Source organism: Bombus flavifrons, chromosome 1 (assembly GCF_040668555.2).
Source record: "Bombus flavifrons isolate JBK064 chromosome 1, iyBomFlav1_principal, whole genome shotgun sequence".
NCBI lineage: Eukaryota > Metazoa > Arthropoda > Insecta > Hymenoptera > Apidae > Bombus > Bombus flavifrons.
The window spans coordinates 8,287,791-8,296,976 of NC_138442.1; the positions used below are offsets into that span (position 1 = coordinate 8,287,791).

Consider the following 9,186-nt stretch of genomic DNA (forward strand, 5'->3'; position numbering starts at 1 on the left):
TGAAACTTGAGCAAGGTGAGACTTGGAGGTAGCAGGTTTGTACAGCAAAATCTGGCTGATGAAAGTTCTAACGACAGTTTCTAATTTCAGGTCAGGTTAGTTAAGATGTTCGAGATGTACGTAGCTTTTGTCGCTACTTTAATTTTCGTGAATTCCTACAAAATTCTCTCATCTCAATCTTTTATTCGTTTTATTCGTTATCTTGCCTAATGAAAAATGATCAGGCTAGAATTTTAATAAATCAAAGTCGAACTGTCCCGGTAGAAAAACGTCTCATGAATCGAGATGACGAGATTTAAATAATTTCCTATTAATTCTCCAATGAGAAGTTCTTCGATGAACTTATTAAAAGATGCTATTGAATAGCAAACAATCACGGAAACGATATTCGTACTACGACAACGATGAACATTAGCAATTCTTTATGACTTTACTTTATGAACTTTACTAATTTATAGTAAATTTACCAACTTTAGGTTCATTGAAAAGTTGGAGAAACCTTTCTCATAAATTTAATACTTGGCGTAGCCACTGTACCAATCTGCTAATATCAAAATATCGTTCAAGTACGCGAGACGTAGATGCCCATCACAGTTAAGGGTAGTTCCCAGGGGAACAGTGGCGGGACTCTGCTCGAGATTCGGTCTGCTCGGTGAATGGGAAACGAACGAGGGCAAAGGTAGTTTGTTCCAGTGCTCGGCCAGGTCTAATTAGAAAAGTCAATATCGACTGGCGGTCAGGCTAAGAGTCTCTCGGTGTTCATTATATTATAATATTCTCTGACGCACCCCTTGATATCTCTAAGACCACGATGTAGCCGGCAAGCGAATTGGCGTCGTTATCTTGGCCAATGGCAGGCCAGTCTTCTTTCTTTTTTCTTCTTACGACTAACGCGATTAGTTTCAAATGTCTAAGAACAGCCACGTTGTTCGTCGTTGTTAGACACACACCGGTCGACATCAAAGATGATGCTCGAAGTAGAGGCGAAATTAAACAACGCGTGTTTGCTTATATTAGGTCGTCCGGAAAGTTTCTTTCGTTTTATAGGGAAATAATGGATGCACATTTTCCGTTGTATATTATTTTATCAAATTACGTATTGTTCTATTAAAATAAAGATCACAATGTTTGACAGATTAGGTTTCATGTTTATATAAAGATGCGTCCTTATAAAAGACGTGTCTGTAAGAGAAAGACACTTTCCGGACAACCTAATGCATAATTAGCAGATTACAGATGTTTCCGCAATGTTTATTGGGGAAAATGAATTTTTGTTTATCCTGTACGTGTTATGGGTAACTATTAGATATCTTTTATGTATTTTATTTCGCTTACTTTTATGTACACGTAGACATTTGTTCAGAACGAATAAGTAGATGCAATTTGATGTTCGTGATGCGCAGCAAATATCAGTGATTTATCAACACTCTCGCAACTGGTAATTTCATCGTTTCTCTGAAACTAAGAGCCGCTCGGATATTAATAACTCTAAAACTGGTAGATACAAACTTCTCTTATTACCAGAATGTTATGCCAATTTCGCAAATTTCTAAACGTCTGAATCTCCGAATAACCAGATATACAAATCCAGAATTTTCCAATAGTTTCGAAATATCGACATTTTTAAATACGCGTACATCCAAATTCCCGGATTTATCAAATATTTAAATTATTGTCTTAAACATTCTAATTTCCAAGTACGCGAATATTCAAATATCTAAGTTTCCGAATATACAGATATCTGTATTTCGAAATTACAAAAGTACCAGGATCAAGGATATCTGGGAAAAATACGCGCCAAGAGAATAATTGGGTAGAAAAATCCAGTGTGAAAAATATATAAATCTATTAAACAAGAAATCAAATAGTCAAAAAATACTTTTTAGCATGACTGTAAATTTCACGCATTACCGTAACCACAATTTGGAGGCGATGATTGCACGTCTGACTGGTCGATGGACGATACGATGCAGGACATTCGTCGGCGTGTCGCGAGTTTATCGGCGACAAAACGCGGCGGGACTCGTTAACACCGTGAAATATACTGCCGTCCATAACGAACGGACTCTCTTTTGGTGCCGATATCCTCGCGACGACTGCGTCGCTTTTTACTCCCCGTTTCCGAGTCGTCCCGATGTTATGGGGCTTTAAACGAGCGTTATAATGACCGCTGGTCGACGTTGATTAAAAAACCTTCAACCGACTGACGTGGGTTCGCTCGCTGGCCGGGGGATACTAAATCGTTCGCCACGTGCTTCCGCCCAGAGAATTCGATCAATATGCATAGCCGTCAACCTGCTCTTTTTCCTTGATTTTTTCAATTATTTTTCGAAATTCGTGGATTTTTCCTGCTTGCTGTTATACGTAATTTTATCATGGACTTTTCAAGGTTGATTCGCCGAGAAAAAAGAAAACGCGTTGGATTTTTCCTGCTTGCTGTTATACGTAATTTTATCATGGACTTTTCAAGGTTGATTCGCCGAGAAAAAAGAAAACGCGTTAATGACGATTGATATTTTTAATTACGAAACTAAATTATTTGAACGTACGAATACCAATTTTGAGAAAAGTTGCGGTATACAGTGGCTACTAAAAGTAATCCTACTTTTAGTAAGTATGCTCATTTCTTAATTAGGTGCTTTTTGTCAGGTTTCATATTCCATTTTCACAATATTACATTTTCGCGATCACGTGAAGGTACCACCAAATAACATGAAACTTAATACACTTGGATGATAAATGTAATTAACGTACTGTAATGGTATACATTTATTTTTTATACACACCGTGTACACGAATATCAGTTGGCTTCATCAATATTCTTGTAGCTTCAAGATGAAGTTTAATTTCAATCGTATGGATTGCATCTGTTTGATTTTTGAAAGGATTGTTTTCTAAGGATTTTAAGTGTCATAACGTAATGCAAAGCTCATAGCAATGCATAAGGATCATCTATGTCATCAAAGTCACTTGAAACTTATGACAGGTCGCGTCACTGCTAATCAGGGTCATTTAAAAATTATATTAAGTCACGAAATCATGTTCTCAACAGTAGAAAACCGACACTTATCAGAATTGCGTCGATCACTATAGATCACTTACAGCAAAATTGATATAAAAAAAAAAAAAAAAAACACGAGGTGTTAAACTTCGACGAATTTATGTCGCGTCAAAGCAATCGGTTTAAAGCTCGCTACAACCGCCGGTGCAATCCATAAAAACGACTGCAATTTAAAAACAAACTGCTGGCAAACCGTCCATAAATTTCCGGTCTAAAAAAAACCAATAGAAAAAGGAAGAAGGAGAATGGAAACGTTCGAAAACGGGTGACTTCAAAACGGGAGAAATATTTAATTCGTAGAATTCCCAGAGCGGCCACTCGTTTGCAGGCCATTCGCCGTTTAGAAGATACTACGCTGTCAAGCGTAACCTGGCAAATTTGAAAACCGCGCAATCATAAAGCCACTCAGAATTCACTTGCCCTCGACGACACCCAAAACCCATCCCAACAGCCAGCGTCCTCGAAAACACCTATCTCGTTGCAACGCTACTATACTCGCACGATAATACTACTCGCCATCCCATTCCATCCAATAATTCCGTACAAATTTAATAACCAGACCGCCAGGTCCTCCTAGCCTTTAGTGATATTGCTAAACAAAGGTAAAAAAACGGAGAACAATGAGTGCACGCGTGCACTCTTACTATTTCTCGTTTTCCTGCTGCTATATACAGGCTGTCGCAAAATATGCGGCAGGATAGTTCTTGTGTTTATTCAAATCACAAATTTCAAAATATGAAATAGAATTTTCAAGATATTTCAAATTGGAGAGGTAAGAGACATCGAGGAATGTAAGTAGAATAGGTCGGCGCATAGTCGGACAACGATAAGCAACAATCGATCATAAAATTTGAGCGTCGATATTTTGCGACTGATAGATTGCAGTGTTATGGACTGTAATATTTTATGGATTTTATAGTTCAGCCACTGACACACTGTTTTGATGGTAGATATTAGCTAACTAAAATACGTTTTAACATTAGAAAGGCAAGGGTACCAGAGAACTGTGGTTAACGGCACGGCAATTAGCGGAGAACTTGCAAAAAGAACACCTGCGTTTGACTGTACAGTAATTTACGTTCGTCCACGAATATTTCCACCACGCTTCTAACAAACTTTCTAACATTATTCGATCTTTTCATGCAACACCCTGTAGAAGCGTACCTTTTTAATAACATTACCAGTCCGCTGTTCGCTTTAATCCTCGCTCGTTCCCACAAAAAGCGGCTAAATCTTGGTGGCGACCGCGTAGAGACCGGATCGTCGCGCAATGGCGGTGACGCTGGCGGTTTCCACGCCGGTGGAAGGGTGTACAGGGTGGATAGGACACCGCGAGGGTGTACAGGGGGGACTTTAAGCCGGCAGGATAATCCGCGGTTTAGAGCTTTCGAGCAATAGCACTGATACGCGACCGTTCCGCCGTTCGACCGTCCGTTTTCCTCCACCATTCCGTTCCCACCCCCTTTGCCGCTATTATATGTCTACTATGTAGCGGTAGAAAAGGGACAGAAGGAGAATCGAAGCGTGATGAACTATTGATGATGCTATTGCGTGCCTAGTATCGATGGTTTGCTAAGTAGATCCACGGCCACGATGTACGATGCCTGTCGTTTCTTTGATTTATTCCGCAGTGGTGGAATGCGACGGCGGAGATGCCCGCAGAATTTTAGGGAATTTGTTGCGGATTGTTGGAAGATTGGTCGACCGAGAGGTCGAGATAGCTTGTTTTCGGCTGTCGTCAAAGTCAATGGACTGGTAATTAGATTTATTTATGTTGAAGTAATTATTTGTGGGATAAGTCTACATCTTCTTCCTTTTGTATACTCGCAACCTGGACATCGCTGTTACGAAGAAAGTAGAATTTGGTGAAGCAAAAAGAATTAAAAAGGGAGAGGTCCATATTATTGTGCCGTTGAATATGAATGTTATTTTGGGTTACAAGATCTAGAGACAAAAAAGTATTGAAATAATTACTTCAAGAAAAACTCTACATCTTTTTCTTCTGGTCTGGAGGCGGTCTGGAGACCACTGTTACGAAGGGAATAGAATTTAATGAAAAAAATTGAAAATAAGGAGAGGTTCATATTATTGTGTCGTTGAATATAAATTTTGTTTTGGGTTACAAGGTCTAGAAACAAAAGAGCTATAAGTAAATTTCTATTGCTGTCTTTTGTAGCCTTCAGCTAGAACTACACACCAAGGTTAACTTTTTGATAATGTCCTTTGCTATAAATGTACCAACCTGTTCCTTATCATATTCTATCGTAACGTAACACTACTAGAGTGAGGATCTGCATCAGCATACACTATACCTGTACTTGTACTTGTACTTACTTCAATATATATTTCTATTACAAATTTATCTATGCGTTCCTCTATCAGATGACCTCAACAATTTTAAACCAGTGATGCTGGATATACTATTAACATTGAAGTTTAATCGATGGATACGTAATAAGAGGTTGAATTGTAGGGGCAATTAGAGAGAATGTTATGTGAATGTTGTTGTAATGAATCTTGTAACACATAATATTTACCTATAAAATATCGTAATAGTTTCTACCGCTAAATTGCAAAAGAAGCTCTGTGCCACGTCGCGATCAATTTTAACCCTGTTTCCAACTTCAAGCTTGTATCACCTGCACAACACGGGCTCGTAAAAAGAATTCACAAGAGCGAAGTGTCCAGTAGACGTCCAAGCGGATTACGTGGCTGCAAGCCTGCAAGCCACGGAAGAAGCCACACGTGTCACCAGCTACTTCTTGCCAATCGTTCACGACCGCACACCACCTTCTTTAAAGGTATTTATCTACCCTGTGTGTCTAGAGAATATCAAGAATAATCTACATCAGTATTAACCCTTTGCACTGCGAATTTTATTTCAATTTCGCTACCAGCAGCTCCCAACGCTTTTAAGCGTTTTATTTGAAATTTACTTGAACTAAAAAATTTAAATAAATAAAGGAAGAAACATATTCACTTAAATACCAGTTTTATTCACACTACTGTTGTATTTTGTAATTTTTAAGTGTATGATATATCTTGAAACAATTTCCAGGTTGCAATCCTGCTTTTCTTTTGCACGTTTCACAAAAAAAGGTGGACATGAAAAACAGTTGAGTGGGACTCGACAAAGGAGCTACTGAGATAAAAACTGATGTCGAGTCACACTCAACATAGGAGTGCAAAGGATTAACAAACTGTATATGTTCTCATGGAAATTAATATTTTCATAAATACAATTAAAACTTGAATCTACGTATAGACAATTCCTTTACTCGCTAAGTATAATAACAAGTACTGTAATTTTACGTATTACACGAATTCTTCTATACTTGCAACTTTGCAAGTTCCCCATAAACGCATCGAAATCCACCATCTTCATCTTAAATAGACACAATTCATCCTTCAAAAATTTGACTGCAATATATTACTGACAATTTACTGCAATTGCCAAATGATACTCCCCATGGAAACAACACTCGAGTACCACATTTCATTCGCCAACAACGCACCACTTAGAAGTAGTCCGTAGAAGATAAAAAAATGTAAAAACAAGACGGTGGCATGGCTTCGCGACGATTATCATTGAGACGTGCTCGTAAAAAACAGGCTCTGCTGGCCGGTCGAAGGGTGGCGGTGGCGATTGCTCGTGGCGAAGGGAGTACGAACGAATCCGGTTATCGGTTATCCATAAATCGAAACTAGACGAGCTGACCGTAGTAGATGGGTCATCATAATCCGAGCGGACGAGCAACGGTGATCGAGGTTCGACGCAGTTGGACTCTGATGGCTTCGTCGTCCGTGGAACGGGTGGAAAATAAAAACGTTCAGGAGAAACGAGCGAACGAGCGAGCAGAAGAGAGAGAGAGGAGAAGCGGTTCTCGTCGATGACATACGACGAGAGGGAGAGACGAGGATATTCGGGGGAAAGGGGGAAGGAAAAGGTTGATAGAGAGGAAGAAAAATGTAGGCGATCTCGTGTGGTGAGCCACGCGAATAGCAGCTGCAAACCACGATCTCCAATTAACGACCCACTTTTTTGCGCCGGTGCTCGTCAACGCGACGCGTCTCTTGTTATTGTCGTCGTGGTCGTTATTGTTGCTTCACGTCGTTGCTTCCGTCGTCGACGTTTTCTTTTCGGCTGATGGCGATAAAAAAAAAGAAAAAATACGATAGAGCAACGAGAAAGAAAGTACAATGTTGATACAAACGCTGACAGTTTGGCGAGAAAGTTTCACGGCTGGAATCGTAGTCTGTTACAGTCGCGGGTTGCGGATAGTTTGCCAGTTGTTTTTGTTTTTTAATTACTCGCGTTGCTTTGTTCACCAAAGTTTGCCGCCGAGGTGTGCTTTCGACGTTGCGATTAAAGGGTCGTCCGGTCATTTTAAACCGCCCCAGAAAGTTTCTCTGTGGTAGGAACAGCGATTTCTGTCAGAATCTTAATATCATCTCAGCAAATGCTAGACGACTTTCTCGGGTATTCCAATCTCCACAAGTTTCTTTGTGTATCGAGTGTGTACGTTTAAGGTTCGCGAGAGGAGGAACGTTAATATTACGCAAACTTAGGAATTTTAGTATTGAGGTGGATAGGTCGTGGTGATGCTGCTGTTGTATAGGCAGAGGTAGGTACTGCTGCTGGTGTACTGGTCGCTGAGAGGGATTTGAACCCGGGACCCGAACGTTCGTAACCAAAGGCGCTAACCACTGCGCTGCCGTCGTCCGGTAGAAGTTGTTGTCGAGCGCCGCAACAGTATTATAGTTAATGCAATTTCGAACGCAATAATTTCATCAATATGCGTGTACGCTAAACCTAATATTTTCACGCATCCTGTCAGTGTTTTCTTCTGATACGCAGTTTTTCCTATCCTCGCGCAACTCAAACAATTCACGACCCCGTAACGCCCCATAGCACCGAAAGTGGTCATGGCGGCGCAACAACTTCCTTCGTCAGATACCAGATCCTGTGAGCATCGACCACATCGATTCGGATTGTCGGAACGTCCGTGGAACGCTGAAGGAGGCCCCAACTCGTCAGAGAACAAGCGATTTAACGAGCGAAGATGTGAAATCGGAGGACGCAGAGGCAAGAGAATCGGATGAAACACGGCCTACGAGCGTTGGCAAACGCGATACCGTTGCTCTGTAGCGAAATTTAAGCGTTCTGCTGGTTTATAGACGGCCCAGTGACCGCAACAGCTGGTTCAGCCTCGCAGGAGTCGAACCGGAAGAACAGAGGACCCAGCAAAACCGCGAAAGAACCGCTTTGTTCGTGACAAAGGCGGCCGTTAATCGTTGTCTACGCGTTTCCAAGGAATTCCTGATAAAACTCGATTAAACTTCGAAGAGATATAGTGGAGAGAAAGGCGGCGGATGGATTGAAACGTTGTTTCGAAGTGGAAGCTGAGCGGAGAAACGTGAGAACCGAGGACAATGGCGGTCGCTACGAAAGTTATTCGATTTACCTCGATAAATATCGCGGAAAACGGATCGGTTCATGGACTTGTTAAAACGGTATCTGGAATTTGCTGCAACTGTTTCTCGTTTGGTTAAACACCGGAGTTAAGAGCCTGAGGAAAAGGGTTTGAATAGAAAGGGAAAAATTGGCAGTTGGAGGGTGAGAAATGCGAAGCTTGGAATTCGAGAGTAATTAAGTCAAGTAACGAGCACGTTGCTTTTCTCTTAAAACAGCGCATAAATATGTTGTTAGCAGACCGTGGATTTGTTGTAAATTCATATTTCTCTGGTTATCAGCGTGAATATCACTTTTTAATTATTACGCAGCGATAGAATTTAAAGAAAATTTGTAATGTTTATTTCTAAAGTTTTGTATTAAAAATATAAAAACGTATTTTGTAGTAAATTTTATGATTGTAACTATAATTATTTAGTAGTGTGCTTTGAATATTTTATACGGCCCATTGCGTATGTTTTGTACATTTTAGTACTTTTGAATTTTCTACGAGTGCGTAAACATCCGAATTGTATTTATTATTTTTATACGAAATCTATCTCTATAATAAAAATAATAATTTTTCCTATTTTTCGGCAAATATATATCTTTCATGGAAAAATTCAGTTACGTGTATCTTCACGTTCTTCCACTAATTTTCGCGATATTGTTC

The 9,186-nt window shown here is 40.1% G+C and overlaps 1 long non-coding RNA gene across 1 annotated transcript in view; it reads left to right on the plus strand.

The window, feature by feature from the left end:
- Positions 1-8,975, plus strand: part of LOC138179048 (uncharacterized) — a 227,298-nt gene extending 218,323 nt beyond the window's left edge. Inside the window, exons 5-6 of the long non-coding RNA XR_011172914.1 lie at positions 5,691-5,862; positions 7,974-8,975. This is a non-coding gene — a long non-coding RNA (uncharacterized LOC138179048). The remainder of the gene's footprint in view (positions 1-5,690; positions 5,863-7,973) is intronic.
- Positions 8,976-9,186: the final 211 nt, after the last annotated feature.